The sequence below is a fragment of the Pleurodeles waltl genome, chromosome 9, assembly GCF_031143425.1.
Source record: "Pleurodeles waltl isolate 20211129_DDA chromosome 9, aPleWal1.hap1.20221129, whole genome shotgun sequence".
In the NCBI taxonomy this organism is placed as follows: Eukaryota; Metazoa; Chordata; class Amphibia; order Caudata; family Salamandridae; genus Pleurodeles; species Pleurodeles waltl.
The window spans coordinates 53,336,299-53,361,711 of NC_090448.1; positions in this window are offsets into that span (position 1 = coordinate 53,336,299).

Below are 25,413 nucleotides of genomic sequence, written 5' to 3' on the forward strand. Positions count from 1 at the left end.
GCGTTTTTATTTTAATTTCTACTATTTTGGTATTTTGGTTCTGTAATATATTTTTATGATTTTATTTTAAAGTACATTGTATTGTAATTTTATATTTGTATTTTATTTAATATCTTTCTTTTAGTAATATGAGTTTTTGCTAAAGTGTTTTTAAAATTGAATTTTGATTTAATAATTATATTGCATAGTTTTAACTTTTATACATTTTTGTTCTAAATATAAATTATATAGATGCGTTTTAAAAATGTTTTAGTGATTATTTCCAATATCTTTAAAAAAATAATTTTATTTGCGTATATATTATTATGTAGTTATTTGTTTGCTCACGTTTATTTTACATGTTTTTAAAAATATTGCACATATTTGTGCATTTTTTATTATATAGGTATATAATTACTTTATTAAATGTATTATTATTTTAAATATATGCACTTACTATGAAATATCCATGTTTAGACCTTGATATTTGGGTGATACTTTTGTAGTTTACATTGTAAGCATGTAAATGCAAAATGTAGGACCTTAAAGCACTAAAACACTTTGTGAACAAATAGCACAGTAATCTGTAGTGGCCTAATGGGCGACATTTAGACATTCCCAATGGTTACAGTTTGTTTCGCTTTTTCATACAGTGACACACATTATGCTGTATTCATTTCACCAAAAATTGTTAAACATTACCTGGAATCTTGGTTAAACGTTCAGTTGTGTAATCAGTGCTGTTTAAAGGTACATCAAGAAGCTGCATATGTGAGAACCAGAAGACTTAGGGCCTGATTACAAGTTTGGCAGTCGGAAAACCCGACCGACAGACCCGTGGTGAGGAGACCAGTGCGCACCTGGCAGTCTCCCTACCAGCCCCATTATGAGTTTTCCACTGGGTTGACGGGCGGAAACTAAGGTTTCGGCTGGTCAGCCCAGTGGAAAACTTGCAGCGGCATTGGATGTGGAGCCGAGTCCAAGGCGCTGCTCAGGGCTCCCCCAGCACCTTCGGAATGCGTACTGTCTGCCCAGCAGATAGTGGGCATTCCGTGAGTGCTGGGGAGCAGGGGCCCCTGCACTGCCCACGACAATGTGACTTTAGCGCCGTTGAGGACAATTGCAACCATGTCCGTAGTCATCCCAACAGGATCAGAGATCTTTTGGTGGCACAGACTGCCAGTCTTCTAATATGGCAGTCAGGCTGCTACTGCCGCGGCAGTCTGACCTCCACCGCAAGTCTGGCAGCCGACTGCCAGACCCATAATTGGGTCCTCAGCCCAAAGGAGGACAGAGAGCAGAAATATATGAAAAATTGAACTTTAGCAGTGAGAAAAATGTAGAAAAATATGAAACAATATTTCTATTGAAATACCTACATTGTCTGAACTGGTATAATAGTGATCTATTCAGGGTTAGACACAAAATTCAGAACAATTGATACTTAGGTTTTAAATATATCATAATTCAACAATATGACATTTGACACAAAACATATTATACACTTCATGATTAGCGTTTTCAATGTATAATCACATATATAAACATATTTTGAAAAATAGAAATTTGTAGATTGGATGGAAATTCAGAGCATGTTAACAGATATGTGATTTTGTCATAATATTGACAGTTTTAGAATGTAATGTAAAACATTAATATGGTACATATTTGGTCCTTTCTAAAATATAGTAATGCATGAGCGTTTGTCCTGAATGACTCAGAGGGCAAAGAACTTGAAGGACCTGATTTAGATTTTTGGCGGCAGGTTACTATATCACAGGGGTGAATTATAAATCCCATTGTTTTCTGTAGAATTTATATTTTGGTGAACAGGATATCCCTCGGTGTTGTGACAGAGTAACCCGTCTGCCAAAATCTAAATCAGGCCTAAAATCTATGTTCTGCTCCTGTTTTAACTGAAAGTGTTTAAGAAATAGCAGATGCCATTTAGTCTTATAGAAGGTCTAATAATGTTCTTGTAATGACTCAGAGGTGCACCTCATGTACACCTGCCTACGTTGGCATATGATAATATAAATGATGTAGGAGTTGTTGCAATTAAAAAACATTTGGCTCTAAATTTCCAAGTTCTGATCAGTGAGGCCTTGGTTTTATTCATTCCCACGTTTACAAATATCACATGTACGAACGCCACTTGGGTTATTGAACTCGAAGGGTTAGATAATACTCCTGTCTTTTAATTTTGAGTGTCATTTTATTTTCCTGCGGATGTTTGTCCTTGTGTAAGAGACTTTTAGATTTACAGCGGAGGACCACCTTAACTGAGGCAAGTGAGGTTTCACGTAAGTCCACTGGATATTCTATGATAGTATATGGTGGATTTATTGTCAGGATGACCAATATGACACACTCTTTCAGAAGACTAGCTTTCAGTTCTTTGTGGGCCACCAAGTCACACATCTGCAACTTTCCCATCACATGGTGCCACAAATGACAATACATTTCTGTAAACTTCCTTTAGATTCACAACTGTGCTTTAAGTTTTATTTTTTAAAAGACCTCTCGGCTGCCTTTGACACCGTCTGTCACCGCACCCTAATCACCCGCCTACGCTCCACCGGGATCCAAGGCCAGGCCCTGGACTGGATCGCCTCCTTCCTCGCTAACCGCTCCCAAAGAGTTTACCTCCCTCCGTTTCGCTCAGAACCCACCAAGATCATCTGCGGCGTACCTCAAGGCTCATCGCTCAGCCCGACACTCTTCAATGTCTACATGAGCCCCCTCGCCGACATCGTACGCAAGCACGACATCATCATCACCTCCTACGCCGACGACACCCAACTTGTACTCTCCCTCACCAAGGACCCCGCCAGCGCCAAGACCAACCTACAAGAGGGTATGAAGGACGTCGCAGATTGGATGAGGCTCAGCCGCCTAAAGCTGAACTCTGAAAAAACGGAAGTCCTCATCCTCGGCAACACCCCGTCCGCCTGGGACGACTCCTGGTGGCCCACGGCCCTCGGCACCGCACCGACCCCCGCAGACCACGCCCGCAACCTCGGCTTCATCTTGGACCCTCTTCTCACCATGACCAAGCAAGTCAACGCCGTGTCCTCCGCCTGCTTCCTCACTCTCCGCATGCTCCGCAAGATCTTCCGCTGGATCCCCGCCGACACCAGAAAAACCGTGACCCACGCCCTTGTCACGGGTCGCCTGGACTACGGCAACACCCTCTACGCCGGGACCACCGCCAAACTCCAAAACCGCCTGCAACGCATCCAAAACGCCTCGGCCCGCCTCATCCTCGACGTACCCCGCAACAGCCACATCTCCGCACACCTGAGACACCTGCATTGGCTCCCAGTCAGCAAAAGGATCACCTTCCGTCTTCTCACCCACGCACACAAAGCCCTCCACAACAAGGGACCGGAATACCTCAACAGACGCCTCAGCTTCTACGTCCCCACCCGCCCCCTCCGCTCCGCTGGCCTCGCACTTGCTGCCGTCCCTCGCACCCGCCGCTCCACGGCGGGTGGGAGATCTTTCTCCTTCCTGGCGGCCAAGACCTGGAACTCCCTCCCCACCAGCCTCAGGACCACCCAGGACCACTCCGCTTTCCGGAGACTCCTAAAGACTTGGCTGTTCGAGCAGCGATAACCCCCCCATTCCCCCTAGCGCCTTGAGACCCGCACGGGTGAGTAGCGCGCTTTATAAATGTTAATGATTTGATTTGATTTGAGACATTCACCTATCTCTCCTCTTAGCCCTCCCCTCACCGAGCTGTCTTGTTCTCAGGAAAACGCTATATTTCAGATCAGAGTCAGTTGCGATAAGAGATCTCATTTACAAAATATGTCAAAATAATGCGGATAAAGATACAGTGCGGCTTGTCAGATGGAGAACATCCCTGCCTCTGAAGGACGAAGGCGAGAGGTGATGCAGGTTTTAATACGAAGCACTCAGAATCCTTCCCAGGTGTGGAGGGCCTGGGAATTTATATTCATGTACTCCTCATAAACAGTAATCAAATGCTTGCTGGGTTTCTCTTTTCCATTCTCCCTGCTTCGATTCCGAGAGATGATGGTGCGGCGGAATACGAATCGCAGAATTTAAGATACCATCTGATGCTGTTTAAAGCCTCGAGCTCGGTGTGTCCGCACAGAGGAAGAAAGAAACAAGCCTTGACTAGAGCTGACTGCTTGGTGTTTTTTCAACACACAGGGCGCTTAAATATCACGTGCATTGGATCACTGCATTTATAAGGTGCAGACGTCATATGGTTTTAGGATACTGTAGAATAATCTAAGTAAACATGATTAAATTAAAAAAAAGGCTTGGAAGAAAGCGCTGAAAACAGTGTCTATATTCAGAGATTTAGAGCAAATATATTTTATTTCATCTGTTTTAAATGTTTTTGTGCTACACCCACACTACAAGATGGTGCCTTCTGAACACTTTGGAAGTGAGGCAGGAAGTGGTTGTTACAGCAGTCAACTCCTTGTTCTTCAATTGCTGCACCATAATTTATGGGTCATGAAGGTGATGGCGGAAACAAAACATTGAGGGGTGGTAGGACCACCCTTTTCTTTATAGTGTGCACGCTTTTTCCATTCTTTTAGCTCCTTACCAGCAAATATGCTCTGCAGGGGGAAAGGGTGGGGCAGCCCTGGGCTGTTATTGAGAGTGAAATGGTGCATGACGTCACTTCCGCTACCTAGGCCATTTGGTTGAAACCATACCCATGACAGTCAGGCCTTCAGTCTTTAATGGTGATCCCTGAAACGTGTCTCAATGTGACAGGGCTGCGGGTGGGAAATCCAGTGCATGTGGGTGGTCATTGCAGGGGTCTGTCCAGTCGCAGCTCGCTGGGCGGTAAAGGAGCAGGACGTGGCGCGGTGGGGAAAGGTGACAAAAACTTTAAATTTTGCAAAAAAATAAATAAATAATACTTACCTGCTCTGCCGCCACCCTGCTCCTCTTTCCTGGTCACTGCAGGCAGGCACAAACTCACGGCCTGCCCTGCGGCCAATCCTAACGTTGCATGAAAGCAGCGTTAGATTTGGCTGGAGTGCGAAGCCAGGGCACTCCCAGGCAGACTGGAAGCCTGGACCTGCTCTCTCCAGCTCGGAAGCACAGTGCCGGGTTGGAGAGAGCACAGTGCGCATGTGTTTTGGCCAGCCCAAGACGACCGGCTACACACACATGCGCACTGAGGGGAGTGCACACTGCACTTCCCCTTGTCCCAGTCATCCCCCATGGCCCACCAGTTTAACAGCGAAACAATAATAAACACAGTTTATTGTTGTTTCGTTGTTAAAGGATTGCAGCAGCTGCTGCGCATGTGGGGGGTGGGGTGACTCTCCTCCGCCATAGTGGATCTTTCATCAAACCACATATTTCTTTCAGTGATGAATACTAGGTGGCTAAGGGATGCCCACCGTAGGTGACATTCAGGTTGTGTATTAAAACCAAAAGGGGTGCAATGTGGCACCTGACCCTGGTGTTTGCTTGTCTGGCTGGTTTCAACAGTGTGAATCATAAGAAATCATTTATACTCCTGTTGTGGTGTTAGTCCATTGTAAATCCTGTTTATGGTCCATAGGAGGCAAAGAGAGTAAAACTTTAAATTTTACAATAGCAAAAAAGGTAAAAATAGTACTGAGTTTTTCCAAGGAAACAATTATTGAAATACTACTGCATGCAATGTAGAAGTTTATATCACCACACCCTCTGGCCCAGAACTGAAGTTGGTTCCCATCAAAGGATATAGTCAAAATGCCCCTGTTCAAGCAATATCCCAAAGGCTGCAAATGGGCCTGCTCACAAAGGTATTTTGAAATAATCAAAGTACTCTAGTAGTCTGCGTTTACATACACCTGCATGCATTTGTGAATTGGCCCAAAACCTCTAATATGGCAATAACATGAGAAAAATATTCATAGAATATTAATTCACAATTAGTTCAAATAGAAAAGGCTGTGCACTCTTTTCACATATTCTAATAGAGGTTGGAAGTTTTGGGGTTGATTCACAAAAACATGAACGATTACGTAATAGAGTACCTCATAGTAAAACTTAAGAGATATTAATAAATGTATTTGTGAATCAGCCGCTCTGTGTCAAAACTTTGTAGAAATTGGGCTTTAACTATTTACAGAGTTCAATGTTGGTCCCAGAATGGATGGTGTAAGAAAGCCATACTTTTAGCATGTTCAACCCAATGTTTCTGACTGATACTGGTGGTAACTGACCTTGACTGTGCACTGGGCTCTGCTATACAGGCCCAGGGCCAGTGCAATGAATAAACAGTATAAAGTAAAATGGCACAATTATAATTTTCAATTGCAGACTCCCATAAGTCACTAGTAGGTAGTAGGACAAGGACGATTCAAACTACACATGAGTCCATAGTATATAATAGGAAAGGGAATTTCAGAGCCCTAGCAGATTTCCTGTACTGGAGTGTGCACTGCTGTGCTGCCTGCTGTCATTTTTAAAGGCAGTCTGCCTTGCACACTGTCTTTAAAAAGTAAAATGTGAGCAAATTCATCTTTGGAATCAAAGGTACTTCCAAAGTGATAATCTACCTTATATTTACATATAGGTCACCCTAAGGACTCCCCAGGCGTGGGGTGCCATGTAACTACAAACAGGGGCATTATAAAATTTGTTTTATATGCCCTGATCAGGGAAAAACTGCACCTTTCATTTTTCTTTATTGTAGGTACTTAGCTCCATCGACCAACATGGGGATTATTTCCATTAGGGTAAGTATTGCTAGGAAGGAGCAAAATGTGTCATGAAAGGACTCAAAAGAATGGTAATGATAAATCCAACAACTTGCCACTGTTGAATTTATTGTAACTAATACAGAAAATAAATTATAAGACTTTCTTTTCTGTAAGCCAAATTCCAGCCTGCTACTGGCCTCCTCTGACTGGTCAGCCTTAACAGGATTGGCCAGGCTGCTTTGATGAGATGATAAGTGACCTGCACTGAGCAGAGGCTATCTGATGGGGAAGGTTGGCAGATGCTGAGGTCAGCAAAACTGGCCTTCAAAAGAAGGAGGGCAGAAAGGAATGCCAGCCAGGCCTGCCCTCTCACCCTGTACCCCACAGATAGGTAACAGGACCAGGAAAGGAATTTGCAGATGTCCAGAGGGGGCATGCTAACAGAAATGAGCCACACCACTAGGTTGGTTTAGCCAGGTCCTGGTCCTCTGGAGGAAAATCATCCATCCTGGAATTTTAAATTACGGTACTTGATGGGACAGGAAATGGCACCCTTTGGAAGAACCTGTCATGCTTTAGGGTGGAACCCTGTATCTCATTGCACAAGGGTGCCCCCTGGTTGTCCCCCAAGATGATTAAACAAAAGTGGCTGAGCTGCATTGCAAGTCAGATCGGCTGCCTGCTGAAATCACAAGAGAAGAAAGATTGCCCTGCTGGAACCCTGGTCTGCAAACTAAGGGACTGCACTCTGAAGTACTGCTCCTCTTGCAGACTGGAACAACAGTCCTAAGGACTTTGCTTTGCTTCAAAAAGGGCTTAGGAGTGGACTCCCTGAAAGCAGCAGGTTAAGAGAGCTTCACCTGCACCATCTCCATCAAGAAGACCCCAACTGGACAGCCTCCAGTGGCCTTTAAAGGAACTGACCTGGTGTATTCTGGAAAACGTAGTCCCAACATCCCAAGGACCATCTCAGAGCTTCTAGACGCTTGGATTGGGTTTGTGGATGCCCAAAGATCCCTGCATGGAAACAAGAAGAAGAAGGACTGCCCTACTGAACCCCTGGTCGGCACCAAGAAGGGCTGCACTCACAAGGTCTGCATCTGCTGCACACTCTGGGCTTCACAAAAGAGGACTTTGCCTGGCTTCTAAAGGATTCAGGAGTAGACTCCCTATAAGCAACAGGTATAAAGGAGCTACCAAGAGTCACCTGCATCAACTCCTGTCAGAACAGCCCAGTGGTCTTTTAAGGATTTGGCCAGGTGCATTGTGGGAATTGTAGTCCCATATCCCAAGGAGGAACTTAGTTGTGGTTGGGGACCACTTTCTTGCATCAAGAAACACTTCTGGAAGTAAGTGTAAAAGTGTTACCCTGCATACGGCTGGAACTCTTGACTGTGTCACGGTCCAGTGAAACGTTTTTTTTTTAACTCTGTAAGCACTATTTGTGTCTAAGTGCCAGTTTTACTTTTAATATTTAACAATTCATATGTCTGGTTCCCTATATTGGATTGTGTGTCCGTTTTGTGTGATTTTAAAGATATAAAATATATCCTATTTTGATAAATTGGTGTGGGACTTTTATTGTGTGCTGTGACTTATTTATTTACTGTATTGGTGTATTTAAATGCTTTACATACCTGTCTCATAAACTAAGCCTGCCTGCTCATTTTCAAGCTACCAGGGGCTGAGCCAGGGGCTGATGTTTTGAGACCTTGACTGGACCTAACATTGTCTTGGAGGCATTATTGCCAGTGGTAGGTGTGTACCTACATTTACCAATAACCAGCCTCCAACTGATGGCAACTGAGAACATTTTCCTGAGGTTGTTCACCAGAAAAGAGACAACCTTCTAAACCAAAAATTGTAAAAATAAGTCTGGAAGTTTACAAATTCTGGAAGTTTGTTCAAGCATGTGGTAGTTTTTAAGAGAAACACAATATGTGGGTCAGGGAAGTGCAAAAAATTGACAAAGACTTGCAACAAATTTGCATGGGCTGCTTAATGGTAGACAGGCAAGCAAGGCAATCGACTCTGGGAATCATGAGACCTCTGGGGGCAACAAGAACCTCGTGCACGGGAGGTGAGAGCACAAGGGAGTAATCTGAGGGATTGTATTTGGACAGGTGGGAAATTTTCTAAAGCTGAATAGCAGTCAAACAGAGATCTTGCATCGTGGTGGGAGCCCTATCTCTGGACAAATGATCCTTAGCTCCAATCATCAAATTGGTTTCCAATCTAGGAAATCAGCTCAAAGAAAATCACTGATTACACACTCAAACTTAGGCAGAGTATGTTCTCTGTACCATATTTCTACCAGCTTAGACTCTTGCTGAAGGTGGTCAACTTGCTTCTTGCCATACATCATCCTTGATACCATGATGAGTGACCCACTCTAATGCCATTGTGGCCTCCCGCAGAGTTTTAGCACCTCACCACAACCCATCTCCTGAACTCTGGCACAGTTTCATTGGCTCCCTGTGCGCCAATATAACATTGGTGGGCACTATGCTGTGTGTGTAAGCTTCACACTCATATGTGCCATGGGCCTTCATGAATGACTTAAACAAATACTCAGCGTCATTATTTAGTTGGGGAGCTACTTTTCCTAAATTCTGGGCAGTAGATTGTACACTAATGCTCCTCTCTCTGCTTCCTATCCTAGAACATACTCATAGACACAGAACACCTTTTGAGACAACTGCTGAACTGTAAAGAAAGCTCCATCACCTGCAAATTCCTTCTCTCACAGATTGCTGCACTATTAACAATATAGCAACCCAAGACACTGAGTGATCCCCAGCCTCCTTTGTGAATAGGGGGGCACTGATTTTTGAGACTCGACAAATGGATTTAAGAGCTCACACTGATTGTCTGACCTGTCTGATTGTCTGACCTGAAGTCCTGGGGGCAGTGATGCCAACACAGAAAGTTAGACCACGTTGTGATGGCACAGTAAAAACTGAAGGATGAGGGAAAAGGAGAGAGATACTTCTCACTGACTAGAAGGAGGAGAAGTGATCTGATATGATACAAATATATGAAGGTCATCTGCTTTAAGGAACGTTTGCCACTAAAGAAAAGACAAGATTGAAAACACACCTGTATGCCAGGTAAGTTTGAGACTGTAAATCCATTCATTGGTATGGCAGCTGCCATGACCAGGATGTAATTGCAGCAACTGCTACCTACCACCTAAACAAAAGGATAGCAAACACTCCAACTTTTTCATCATTACAGATCTTTCCTGTTTTAAAAAAAGAACAGGAAACAAAATCTATACAAAAATTAAATATTTGCAAAATAAATATAAACAAATCAAGAGAAAAAGGAAGGGTTCTGGGAGGTGAAACAGGAGAGGTGATGCCGTGTTCACTATCTGGAAATGGATTAGAAATAGCAGATGATTTAGAGCCTAATTTGGAACTTGGTGGACAGGTTACTCTGTCATTATATTCAATGGGATTTGGATTGTGTCCGCCGAGCTCTAAATTAGGCATTTAGGGCCAGATTATCAAGAACGTTTGCTTGGGTCGCCTCTGCCCCACCTAGTGACACCATGTGTATCTGTATTTATAATACGGGGCACCATGGCGATGGTTAGGCCAATAGCACCAGAACTTTTGATGCTATTGAGGCGCTTTGCTCCACTAGAGTCAAAAAGGTTGCACTAGTGGATCAAAGTGCAAGGAGGCCCATAGGTTATTATGGGTGTGTCATTTTAACACCTGCATTAAGCAGGCATTAAAAATGGCACAAAAAATGGCACAGTGAAATCTTGAAGATTTCACTGGGTCATTTTTGCGGGCCTCTTAACTCCAGAACCCACACCTTGCATTCATTGGGCCAGATTTACAAGGCCCTAGTGCCTCCTTGTGCCACACTAGCATCATTTTTTTAAATGCTAATGTGGCTCAAGGAGGCAATTTTTGCTGCACATATTTACAAAGTGGATGGCGACCCCTTGCGACACATTATTATGCATCAGGCATAATGGGCCTCATTCTGACCCTGGCGGTCTATGACCGCCAGGGTGGAGGCCGGCTGAAGCACCGCCAACAGGCTGGCGGTGCTTCATTCTGTATTCCGACCGCGGCTGTGAAGCCGCGGTCGCCCAGCCGGGTCCATCAGTTTCCCGCCGGATTTCCCCCGGCTGGGGGAATCCTCAAGCAGCGCTGCCATGGGGATTCCGACCCCCTTCCCGCCAGCCTGTTTCTGGCGGTTTTCACCGCCAGAAACAGGATGGTGGGAACGGGTGTCGTGGGGCCCCTGGGGGCCCCATAAAGATTTTCACTGTCTGCTTAGCAGACAGTGGAAATCGCGACGGGTGCAACTGCAACCGTCACACCCCTGCAACTCCGCCGGCTCCATTCGGAGCCGGCTTCATTGTTGCAGGGCCTTTCCCGCTGGGCCGGCGGGCACCCGCCGGCCCAGCGGGAAAGCCAGAATGGCCTCCGCGGTCTTTTGACCGTGGAGCGGCCAAGTGGCGGTTCCCGCCCGGCGGCCGGCGCCCGCCGCCCACCGAAGTTAGAACGAGGGGCAATGTATGCAAGGGGGTTGTTCCAGCATTAGGAGGCCCTTAAGAACGGCGCAGTGAAATCTGCCAGATTTCACTGCGCCACTTTTGGTGTCATTTTTAACACGTGCTCAGAGCAGGGATTAAAATGATGCACCCAGATTAACCTATGGACCTTCTTACAGTTTGCTCTACTAGCGTCAACATTTTTGACTAGTGGAGCAAAGCACCATAATAGCATACAAAATTCTGACGCTATTGGCCCAACCACCAACATGGTGCGCTGCATTATAAATACAGCACACACATGGGGGGTTATTCTAACTTTGGAGGAGTGTTAATCCGTCCCAAAAGTGACGGTAAAGTGACGGATATACCACTAGCCATATTACGAGTTCCATAGGATATAATGGACTCGTAATACGGCTGGTGGTAAATCCGTCACTTTTCCGTCACTTTTGGGACGGATTAACACCTCCTCCAAAGTTAGAATAACCCCCTTGGTGTCATTAAGTGGAGCATGGAGTGATGCAAGCAAACTGGCACATCAATACTGATGAGCCTGTTTCTTGTACATCTAGCCCATTATGCCTGATGCAGGCATAATGTAGCGTAAAGGGTCGCCACTTTGTAAAAATGAGGGGGCGAAAATTGCCTCATTGAGCCACATGAGCATTAAAAAAATGACGCTAGTGTGGCGCAAGGAGGCACTAGGCCCTTGTAGATTTGGCCCTTGGGTTTTAATCAATCTTTATTCAGTTCAAGAACACATAACTCATCAGCATTCCCTTGTTTTGGAACACATCACCAATCAACATCCTCTCCACATGTAAAAATAAGGAGTCACCTTCTTCACCAAACCCTTTTCCATCCTTCCCCAAATCAGGTATTTCGCACAATTTATTACAGTTCCACCATTTGCCATCCAGCGTGCAAACAGAATTAACTCCCAGTTTCACTACATGGAAAGGACTCATAAATGTAATATTTCTCTTTAAGGTGTAATGCAGAGTTTTTATTTGCACTTAAGCACCCACACAAAACCTATGTTGAATACAAGCCTTGCTGGAATTATAATAGAGCTTATTCTTAATATCACTTTGTTTAATGTTAAGATTAAAGAGGTTTTGTGAACATCACTGTCCTGCACTTTTCTGATTGTGTTCGAACTACTACTGGACAAGAAAACTAGGAAGCTAGACAACAACCCAAAATGAAAAACGTAATCAAATGTGGTGTGGTTCTGCCCTTGTCGTTGTCTGCAAAGCATCTGGGACATCAAACGTTTTAACTACAGCCCGCTCAATGCAATCTTTAAAGATGGGATATATTCTGGTACAGGGATATTGTTTTGTGTTTGATGCCAATGGTACTTAAAAAGGTCTTCTTACAAGAAGCTGTGAAATACACCGCATTGTCAGTGATCAACACAGAAGGGATATCATCTGTCATACAAATGTCCTTTAGAAATTTCATAACATTCTATACCTGATTCACAAAGGTAACTTACACTTTTGAGTAAGCTTACAGCTTTGAGTAAGTTTATTACTTTTTGGTATTCTCAAACTGCACTTTTATTGTAATTTACAGTGTTGTAGTACATCCGGTACTGCACATAGCCAACCACTGGCAATGTAACACACTCTGATAGGAAATAATGGAGGTAGGTACTTAGTACAAATGTGCATAGTTCAGCTTGTGGATACTATAAAGTAAACTCAAAAGTATAAGTTACTACAAAAGTGCAGTTTGTGAATAGCACCTTGCAGCAAGTTTCTTAATGTGGTTGGAATACAACAAAATGTACTACAAAGTGCAGTTTGTGAATCAGGCTCTTTGCATTGAGTACCCGTGCAAATCACCACTCAAACCACTTAGAGTAGTAGTTGGCAACTGACATTAGACAATAGTGGTCTTTTTTCAGTTCATGGAAAAGTCCCATAAAATTCATACCCAATGATTGCCAGGGAGTGTTAGGGTTCTCAACAGGCTTTAATGGGGCTTTGTGTAACAGGAAAGGGTGTCTGCAGTGGAGCAGAAACTGCAATGCTTTACAAATAGTGTAAGCTCGACATACCAGTACACCACAAAGCTTGCCTGAGACTTCTGTTTGTAAAGATGCAACCCAAATGACCCAAGTGTGCAAGGACCAGCAAGAAATGTTTTGAGGACATGGGTGGAATTAACTCAAACTCTCTGCACAGTAACCCGTCCTCACAGAAATTTCATCTTTGCCTTTCCAATGGGGTTGTAAAGTGGGAGCTAATGTGCTTGCTCATCGCCAACCATGTATGACAAAGAAAAAGACATCAGAACCTTGCCTGCAGACAATTCCTTTAACCGTTCTAACTCACAAATGCCCCTCTAAGTGCTTTCTTTAATACCCAGATAATCCTGGCAGTCACCACTCTCTTCTGCCTCAACAAGCCTTAATGATAATCTTAATAGGCAATCAGCACATTAATTCTTTGGACCAAGGATGTATTACACTTCAAACTGGAACTCGTTAACACAAGAAGCTAACCTTATTAGCATGGTAGAGCCTTTAATTTGCTTATCTTCAAATACAGTGTTCATTTTTTAGGACAAAACAGGTTCCCCATACAAACTGCTGAAACTCGTCATTGGGCCAGGAGCATGCTTAAGTCTGAATAATTGAGTTCTGTAGGTCTTAAGATTCTTGAAGCAATCACATTTGTTCGTTCACAACAACCATTGATTTGGTTAAGTACAGCGCCTACAACATAATGGCTTGCATCAACAGTAATGAGGCACTGTAAAGAGGGATCAAAACATTGCAAAGATCTGGCTGAAGCTATGCTAGCTTTTATCTACCTGAAACACATTTGCAGCTCTTCATTCCAGAAAGACAATGCATTTGTTTAGTAAATGCTCAGTAGATTCTGCCATATTAGCCACATTTTGAATAAACTTGGCAAAATACTCACACATCCTAAGAAAGGACATCAGCTAATCTCCTTTTGCAGAAGCTGGATCATGTGCAACAGACTCCATCTAGGAAGGTTTGGGAGAAATGGCAGAGTTCGAAATTACATGACCTAGGTTTTCAACCTGACATTTCCTAAAACCACACTTGTTCCTCCTTAGCGTTAATATCCTTGTCCAGACATATCTGCTCCTTCACATGAACACCATAGACAGGATATCATCCTGGAACATATTGATACCTTTTACATTCCTGAACAGATTATGCATCAGCCAGGTAGATGCAAGACGGATGCCGCTGACAGCAGCCCAAACGACATCTACATAAAATGGAAGGCACTTTCAGGACTCACAAAGCTGGGAAGAATTAAAAAATTCATTTCGAGTTCAGTCTGGTGATACATGCTTTTAAGGTTTAATGTTCTTGTCAGCCCTGACAGCCTTTAGTGTGGTCATCCAGAAGCTCAAGAGTCCTTGAACCCTACACCTAACCCCTGTCTAGAGCAAGCCCTGGCTGCCAATTGGTGCACAACCAAGCCTGGACAATTAGGAGTGGTGCTAAAGGAGCTCTTGTAGTCAACTTCTGAAACTTGAGAAAATGTTTCACTAAAATGTGTCCTGAGAAGCGACAGAAATCCAGGACCTACCTGCTTGCTGATCCGTCAAAGGTGCATCGCCAGACGGCCTAACTTTGTAGTAGCTACCGCTACCGTCTCCTCTGCACTAGCATGTCCAATTCAACTGGACTTTTCAGAAAAAGAGCCCTCAGCAGACTCAACCTGCAGCTTCATCCCACTAGTGATTTTCAACTTCCAAAATAGTCACAAAGTCTGAACTTAGAAATTTTTACTGCAACTTTGTCAAGTGGTTCCCAAATGACAATACCTCCTCCTTGGACCCTGCTGGCTGCCTTACCCAGCTGACTTTTACCTTCTCAGGAACTTTTGTTCAAAATTTCTTTTAATCACAAAGATAAGCCTAGACTGGGCCCAATCCACCTCATGTAGTCAAACCATGCTCCATCGCGGTCAGAGCTAAGTTTTGACTTTGGTTCGGTCTCGCGGAACCAGATACCTACAATTGCCACATTGTTCTTTTAAGTGCTATTTTTCACTTCAAACTTTACAAAAAACTCTGGAGTCATTTTATTTAATATACTTTACTCTGTTTTTCTAAAATGGTATGGAATTTTTCTTGTGTTGTATTTTTACTTTATTATTGTTTGTGTGCAGAATACATACTTAACACAGTGTCTATAAGTTAAGCATAACTACTTTTGTGACAAACTACCAGTGGTTTAAGAACATGTTATTTGAATGATGTCTGTGGTTCACCCTGACAAGGTTTGGGGTTGTTGCATACCGTCCATCAATCAGAAAACCAATTTTGTACAGTACTGATTATATAAAGTGAATGCTAACACATTAAGTTTAAACAATGGTTGATAGTCAACCGAAATGTTTCTATTTAAAACTGCAAAGGTCAACACATATCCTTACCTCTCCATCTTTTTTCCGATCACAACCACAGGCAAAAGCCATAAAGAAAGTTCAATTGGTTCAATCATCCCGCAGAGCACAATTTTGTCAAACCGTTAGTAACTACTTGTTGAATTGGGAATGCCTCCTAACTTATGCTTCACTTATGCTTAGCTGGAGCAGCTTCTGGTGTGTGCCTAATTTCATAATGGAAACGTTTTGACTTGCTCATATTGCCATCTAAATCATGCTTGAAATTTCTAATTATCAAGGGCCTGATTTAAGTTTCAGTTGATGGGTTACTCTGTCACAATAGTGAAGGATATCCCATCTGCCAAAATCTAAATCAGGCCCATAGTCTGTTAAGTTACCTACCTCAGCGACTTAGGGTTGTGGTTTGAGCAACGGGGAAAACATCATACCTAGAACCTTCAAATGCTGTCTTCCAATAGCATTATCCCAATTTTTCACCACATAGATCTTACTATATGAGCTTCTTTCCTTGAAAATTATTTTGGCTCATAAAGGTTTCTAAAATGATTCATTTTATATATGCACCGGGCCTAATGATACTCCCCACTTGTATCGGACCAATCCTCCTAGAGCAAGGCTCAATCTATAATTGCAATAGCTGAACCTATTCTGAATGTTAAGTACACACATTGGTTTGTCATCCTCCTTGCACATAATCCTGAGACCTAAATTGTCCTTACTCAACTTCCTCCACATCATCTGTGGCATGCACTCTCAGACCATGTTTATTTTTGTACATTCAACAAAAATGTCCTTTGATACCACAGGTAATAGACTCCTTTCTCTAAGCTGTACATGGCTTTTAAGTGTAGCAGCTGGTAGTAATACCCACACTCTGAACAAACATTTTTAAACATAAATTTCATACTAAAATGTATTTTTCCAAGCTTTACATTTTTCCTTTTAGAGTCATTAAGGGCCAGATGTAGCAAAAATAAAAATTGCGACTCGCATTTTGCGAGTTGCGAGTCGCAAAATGGAATGCCAGAAAAAAAAGCGATCCGATTTTGCGACTCGCAGCCGGACTCGCAACGCTGTGTGCGAGTCCGCAGTTTGCGAGGTCGCTGTTTGCGAGTGTGCAAAAAACGAGCTCGCAATTAGCGAGTGGGTGTCGCAAATTGCGAATACCTTCAAAATTGCTTGCAGATGCAGCAGAACACTCCAGAAAGCATACCAGAACACCCTGGAAACACTTCCTGGCACATGATGATGACATCACAGCCAGGAAGTTAACAAATACACCTGGGAGGAGGGCTCAACAGTGAGCAGTGTCTCTGCCACTGACAGTAGGGTGCTGAGGAGTGGTAGGCACAGCACCATGGACGCAGCAGGGACCAGCCAGGCTGGCAGGAGGGGCAGGAGATCATAGATAACAGCCAGGACAGATTAATGTGGCACATGGCGTTAATGTGCCACATGACTGGTTGGCATTTTCCTGCCCATGGACAATTTCAACTTGTATATAGTTTCTTCATGACATTAATAAAACAGTTATTTTTGTTCCACTTAACAAATGGTTAATAGGTGAGTATGGTGGGAGTTGACACGTACCGTCCAAAATATTGCGTTGCAATGTGGTCCCGTCTCAGTCTGCCTTGATTAGCTAGACTCCTATCCCCATGATGGCGATGTGGTTGTTCTTGCTCTTCATCATCAGGATCTGGGTCTGCAGGGGTGAGAGGTAGCCCACGTCGGGTGGCTATGTTGTGGAGGATGGCGCATGCGACCACAATTTTGAAAGCGGTAATGGGGGTGTATTGGAGGGCACCTCCACTGCGGTGGAGGCATCTGAATCTTGCCTTCAGCAGTCCGAAGGTGCGCTCGATCAGGTTCCTGGTCCTCTTATGCGCACTGTTGTATTGCCTCTCTGATTCAGTTGTGGGTGTTAAAAACTGAGTCATGATCCAAGGCCTGAGAGCATATGCACTGTCACCTGTTGGGCACAAAAGTACACGGTTAGGAAGTCCAGATTGTCGTGCACAGTGACCTGTGTGTATGTCTGCAAGTGTCTGTGGCTCTACCTAGGAGGTAACTGTCTCCAAATTCCCCACGTTCCAGGCGTTGATGTATCCCACTATGCCTAAAAATGTATGAGTCATGGGTACTGCCAGGAAACTTAGCTACGATGTTCGTGATGACATAATGGGCATCACAAACAACCTGTATGTTGAGTGAGTGGGTACACTTCCTGTTGCGGAAAATGTGTTCCAGATTAGCAGGGGGGCATATTTGAATGTGTGTCCCATCTACACACCCTATGACATGAGGAAAGTGGGCAATGCGGTAAAAGTCCAGCTTGGTGCTGTTAATTTCTGCCTCATTCCTTGGTAAGTATATGAAGTGAGACATGTGCGTGACTAAGGCATCTAGGAATGCCCTGAGGAACCTTGACACTGCACTTTGGGATACCCCACCTGCCACGGCAATGACCCCCTGATAGCTCCCTGAGGCCAAGAGGTGCAGTGCGCATAGCACTTGCACATGCGTAGGGATGGCGCAGCCACGCAAAGTCTTGTGTTCTAGCTGTGGTTTCAGTAAATCTATTAATTCTAGAATGGCTGCGCTGCTAAGGCGGTATTTGTCATAGATCTCCTCTTCAGTTTGCTGAAAAAGAGTCTGCCTGGTTCTATATATCTTCTCCTGTCTGTGGCCCCTCCTCCTCCTCTGCTGGGCTGCGTAGACTCTCCTCCTCACTGCTATCAGGTATATCTCCGCCATCTTGAGTAACCCAGATGCCTTCTGGGTCCCCTTTTATACTTTGGTAATGGTTACCACCTGCTCTGAGTTAGTGGTAAATGGGACATGCAAACTGGGCTTTTTGCGACTAGTCGCAATTTGCGAGTTGCAATTGCATGAGGTTTGCGACTCGCAAATTGCGACTTGCAATTTGCGGGTCACAAAATGGGGTCGCAACGGATGCGACTCGCAAACGGGTCCCATCGCTTTTTGCGAGTCGGAAATGGGCTTTTTGCATCCCATTTCCGATTTTGCACTGTCGCAAATTGCGAATCGGCCCGTTTGCGAGTCGCAAACGTTTGCTACATCTGGCCCTAAATGTTCTATTTTCTTAGCTCACAGTTGTCTGGGCATGTGCTCCCTCGTTTTGGTTCAGAACTCTAGAGGATTTCATACTTTGTTCAAAGACCTGGGCAATAGCAATAGTGTGAACCAAGTAACATTTCTGCAACCAAGGAGCTTCTCTTGAACAATTTTCATACACCACAGGCACACCTCTTTGTCTTTATTAATTTGATACACATAGTTTCCATAGTCACAGTTCACTTCTAAAATTTGCAAGGCAGCAACATATTTATCAATCAACTTGCAGGGTTCTTGATAGTGCATCTGTCTTTGTTCAACCCCAGCACACTAGGCTAAGTCACAAAGTGGTTCTATAAGAGTATCATTGTCAAGCACAATAGTCTAATCCTCAGGTACACAATGGGGTAAAGTGTCAAAAATACTTCGCCCCTCACAGCCTAGAGAGTGGAGCAAAACTGCAAAATTTCTCTTAGGTGAAATATTTTCTCTTTCTATTGCGTTAATATAATTACCAAAGGCCCTACGCATGCCTTCCACTTTTTCTTTGTTTCACCAGAGACTGAAGATAGCTAGGGTAGCTAGGGGACTGCAAAATGTTTAGCACCCTCCAGACTAATCTAAGAAAACTTAAAGCTTGTGGCTAACAAATAAGTAGGATTTAAAGCAATTGAATAACAACCACAATAACAAGAAAGACACAGAGGGGAATTAGAAAAGAAATACAACACAAACGTGTTAGCTTAGATAACAAAGAATGATATGGTTGACACACACAAGTTTTAACAAAGACAAAAAGTGGAAACTATCTCCTTACTCCAAATAGTTTAATCCCAATTTGAAAGAAACAGTAACAACAACAAAATAAAATTAATGAGCATCACAGGACCGCTGGTATAAGCTTAAGACACAAAGCAGGTAATGCTCGCTGTGAATCAATGCATGAGCATTGTAGTATGCACCCTGATCCAGGAAATAAAAATCAGTTAGGAGAATGATAATGACATGAGTATAATTCATGACATAAAGCAGGCAATATTTGCAGTTGATTAATTTGTGCACATTGATGCATTCACTTTGATTAGGCAATTAAAAACTGATGTATACCATTCAACAGATTTGTTGGCATCTTACAACCTCTTTGCTGTGCCAGCAAAATCCAACCAAGAACAGCAGCTGGGCTAGACTATACACTTGAAATGTGCTGCCTTGATGAGCCTCAATAGTGTTTACACAGATGGCAACAGCAGTTTGTATGATCTCATGATTCCCTTCTCCCTGATGGATCTCCATTGGCTCTCCTTGCCAGCCTACAGCATCTTGAAAACCAGCTGCATCATTTGCAAAGTTATAACACTTGCTTGCAAAAAAGCTCACCATGTCTGGTGGTTCTTGGAACACCTCCAGCAAGAAGGACAGCAACAGGCTATAAACTAAGACTTGTAAAAAATAAAAACAAGAAAGTAGGTATTTTTCATCTATGTAACCAGGATCTAGAACATTAACCTCATGTCCCTCAGGACTGCCTCACTGCTGTTTCGATTCAGGGAAGAGTCAAAGACCCATCTCTTCAAAGAATGCTACACCACAGTACATTAATCATCCACAGCCCAGCTTCCTCTCCTATTACCTATGGACTTACGCTACAGAAGTACCATATACATAAATATATACATACGTACATACAGAACTCTTGAACTGACTACATGGGACACATGCCTCAGGAGACTTTGGCATGCCTCAGGAGCCTTCGCCATTGGTTTCCACTTCATTTCGAATTAAATTTACACAAGTTGGCTGCCATTTTGGAAGTGAAGATTTATGCATAGATGTGAAACGAACATTGGCAAGGGCTTCCATTCTTATCAGTGACAACAACAGGGTGATGGCAGGAAGCTCTTCCTGCATAGGCTTCAATGCCAGTCATCCTTCACAAAGGCAGAATCTACATAAATGAGCAATATGCATGATATGGCCAAAGTGCCGGCGGGGTGCCGTCTGCACAGTGAAACACAGAGCGGCTTTAAAGCAGCCTCTCTGTTTTTCATTTGAATGCACTGCCCCCCAGGGCAGCATGAGTTCGCAGCTTCCCTAGGGTGTGCATTCAATATATTACACCACATTCTCCTTGTTTGTGCTGGGTGCACCTTTGAGAAGTGCGCCCGGTGCAAACAACGAAAATGCACCTCATTCGGTAACCAGCCCCAGGAAAATATAAGATTCTAATTCATTGAGATGGTGCAGCAACTACTGTGACAAGGCTACAAAGACCACAGCTGTTTCCAACTCTTTAAACAAAAAGATACCACGCAGCCTAGGACACACAGAAGGTGAGCATGGTAGTAACTATGACATCAATGCAAAGATGAACTGAGACAAGTATTTCCGGAGCCTGGATTTATAGGAAGCAGGTGACCTCCTCCACAGACATATCAAGCCTTTATTCACGGTCATCGTGTGCTATGCGTTTCTTTGGTGTTGTAGGCAGTTTACCTTTGTTTGTTTATTCATTCTATTGCTGGAATTTTTTTTGGCTGGATTGTTCGGCATTGCTGTGGCTTAACTTATTTGGCGGAATTGTTTAAGCTACCACAGAAAAAAAACTTTCAGGGAGGAGTGAAATTTCTTGTAGGTAGGACAGGTGGAAAGTAAAAAAGGCTTTTAGAAATCATTGATATATTTAATTCTCCCTTCTTGTCGTTTTATCCTGCAGATCTGTAGTCCAGTCTGAGTGCTCCTAGCATTATGGGGGTTAACACTATTCTGTCTTTTAAAAGGGAGGTGTGTATGGTGTTATCTCATTGTGCTTTCAAGGCTACTTGCCCTCTACACAGAACTACCAGTTAGCTTAATGAAACCTGCATGGGTGGCTGTGTTGTCTCAGTTCACACAGCTGGGTTCCTTTGCGCATCTTTTTCAGCAATGTTACAAACTAACATAACGTGTATTTGTAAAACACACACTCACCCAGAAGGGTATCTTAGCACTGAACAACAGACTTGTATTGTTACCCAACTCAATGGTATTCATTTTGCTGACCTCAGAAGGATGAAAGACTGAGTTGACCGCTGGGATTTGAATCTGTGACCATGAGGTTGAACACAGTTTGTATTAGTCCACTAACCCACCTGATCCAGCTATCAACAATGACAACATTCTTAGAGGTTTGATGTGTCATGTGCAATTTAACAGCAGGCCAGTTACTAAATAAAGGCATAAAGTTCACAATCGAAGTTTAGTTGATAAACACTAAAAATTCCTCACTACACAAAGTATATCAAAATGCTAAGAACAGGAACAAGGGAGAAAACGTTAAAGCCAAAAGTAATTTCAGAAAACTAAGAGAAGTAGACGGAAATGTAAAAAATGAAGCACAGTAAAATAAGTAATTTATTGGTAACATCCAGTATGGGACAGCAATACAATGAGGTTTTTCACTGAAGGCAACGGCTTCAAGGAGACCGTAAAGAAATGGAGCAAGTCAGCCATCGTCCCTAGACCTTCACAAGTCAGGATTCAATTGTTTAAGGAAAACCGGATGGCATTTAGTTTCTTTGAGAAAGAGTTTCTCTACAATGTGGTCATAAATTTATTCTTGGTAAACGATCTTCGCAGATTCCAGCATACAGTGACTTGAAGGAGGTTTCTTGAAGAGGTCCAAATTATACCCATCAGGAAACTGGTTTCTCCAGTTCTGGAACCATATCTAGGGGACAGAATTTCACACCAGGGCAGAAGGGTCTTCTTTTGTTTTCCTGGAAGCCAATCGAAGTTCTTCTTGCGGCATGCAGAGAGGCCTTATCTACAGTGTCTCTGGAAATTATAAGGTACCCATGGGCTGAGGGAAGGTTCTTAAAATGATAGCTCATATGCTATTGCTGGTTGACCTTTAAATAATCTACACACATTTTCCAGTGTTGTCTTGTCCTGTATTTACTTCAAAGTTATCTCGTGCCTAAGCCCACTGTCACCAATATTCTACCAGGGTGTATTTTGCTCTAGGATCCAGTAAGACAAACAACAGCTTTAAAGCCCAGGAACTTCTTCTTCCCTCCCAACTTCACCATCTAGGTCTGTCCTCCTTACTTCAAAGGGATTTCAAAACCTCAGGTTAACAGTATGTGTCTTGCTGCACAGTGGGGATGGTGATCTCGCACAGATATGTGTGAACAGAGCTATAGGCATTTTAAATGTTTCTGCAGTCCACAATAAAAAATATTGCAAAAAAATCAACAGACAAATTTATAATCAAAATGATCATAGTAAGAAGAATATTGTGGTCCAAAATATCATGGGTAAGAATGTTGCTTTTTTCAGTGCTTATCTTTTTAAATATATGTTATTGAGATTGTATTATTGTATAAGGTTTTTGATTGTGTGTATTTTCAGTTATTAATATGCTCATTTTAGTAGTTTCAGTCTTTTGATAATATTTGTACAACAGTTGTTTTTGAGTTTAACTTAATTTTGTCATCACTGGCTGGTTGTTTAATTGATTGATTAGATTATTAAATATTTAAGTTATTTAATGTTTACACTTTATTTTATATTATTAAAAACTGTTTTTTATTTGTGTTCAGTTGGTTTATGATAGTAATACATTTGTAACGTTTTAATTAATATAATATTACATGTTTTATTTTTTATTTTTTTATTTGGATCAAGTAAAAATAATTATTGTGTAAAATATTTAACTGACTGAATTAATGTGCTATTTTTAATGTATTATATTTTTTTTTTTGTAAGTTCACATTTTTGTCAGCTGTTTTAATTGTAGGGGAGTAAGGTGGAAAGCACTTTCTTGTAATTTTGTAATCATCCAGGAATTACTTCATATTTCTGATGTTATTTGGTTTAACATTGTGATGTTTAAAATATATTTTAGAGTAATCATTATATATTTTTCAACTCTTTCCCTGTTGTCTTTTAGGATGAAGTGGTAATAAAAAATCTGACCCCTTGAAAGTTCAATGCTTTCTTTACTGTTGCTAAGGTTGGAGTAGGAATAGAAAATCTGAACCTACCACCCCCTGAATACATTCCACCACTTTTCCTACTTTTTGCTTAGACTGGAATGGAAGTAGTAAATGTGACCCCTGCAAAGTATTCGACTTTGGCTTATGTTGGAGTGGGAACAGTTAATATGACCCCCATCAATTCTAACACTTTCCCCACTGTTGATTATATTGGGATGTAAATAATAAATCTGATTGCTCCACCTTCTTTTCTGTAGCTCGGGTTGGTGCAGGAATGGTAGTTATTATTTTTCTAAAGAGCAGTGCTTTTCCAATCGTTTTGTAGGCTGAAGAGGCAATAGTCCATTTTATTTTTCATAATTTCCTAGCTTTTTGTAGCTAAACTGGTATGGTTTGCATTTTATTTTAATCATGTTTAGTTAGGTGCTTATTTATTTCTAAAAATTTTTTTTTATTTCTGTAGATCTTACATTTAAAATATTTTTTTTCCTTTTTAGTATTAGTAGTTTTGAATTTTGATTGTGATTTTATTGCAAGTGTTGCTTTGATGTTTTTTTCTTCCATTTACAATTTTATTATTTGTTTATTTTACTTATTTATTTGTATATTTTTATTGCAGTTTATTATCTTGTTATTTTAAGTAACTTTATGAGTAATATCATTTAATAATAAGTTGTTAGACTATGGCCCTCATTACGACCCTGGCGGGTGAGGGAGAAGTGGCGGTAATACCGTCAACAGGCCGGCGGAAACAAAAATGGAATCATGACCATAGTGGTTACCGCCATGGTCATCCGCCACTTCTCCACTCCGACTGCCAGGGCAGTGACGACAGCTGGGCTGGAGAATTCGGTCTCCAGCCCGGCGGCCGTCATCAAACGTGCCGGCGGTATCAGGACCCTGCATACCACCATGGATTTCGGGTGGTTTGGAACTGCCACGAAATCCATGGCGGTAGGCACTATCAGTGCCAGGGAATTCTCCCCCCACCCCCATGCCACCCCCCCAAAGGTGGCAGGAACCCCCTCCTCACCCCCAACATGCACATACACACACCCCCTCCCCACCTCCACCCCCAACATGCACATACACACCCCACTACACGCACACATACACTACAACACATACCAGCACACATACAAACAGACATGCACACAGACCGACCCGCACACATTTCCCATACACACAACACACTCCCTGCATGTATACACGCACTCGGACACCTCCTCTACATACTCACACGCACACCCGCATGCACGCACAGAACACACAACACCCCTCCTCCACTAACAGATGATCAACTTACCTTGTCCGTTGATCCTCCGGGAGGGGACAGGATCCATGGGGGCTGCTCCGCCGCCAGCTCCCCGTCACCAGAACACCGCCACGCCGAATCCTGGGTTGGGATTTGGTGCACGGTGTTCTGATGACGGGGCGGTGGAGGTGGAGCAGCCTCCATTTCCCCTCCGACCGCCAGTATGGCTGCTAGCAGCTCTCCGTCCGAAAAAGGATGGAGGGCTCCCAGCAGTCATGATTCGCTGCGCTGAAAACCGCCTGCACTGGCGGTCTTCAGCACAGCGGTACCTCGGCAATCTTGCAAAAAGCCCGCTGAGGTTGAAATGAGGGCCTATGTCATTCTAAATATTTAGAAATTGTATTATTTAACTTTAATGTTTTCAATTTTCTATTTTAAATGTACATTAATTGTATTCATTTATATATTTATTACATATGTGTAAATTTATACATACACAAAA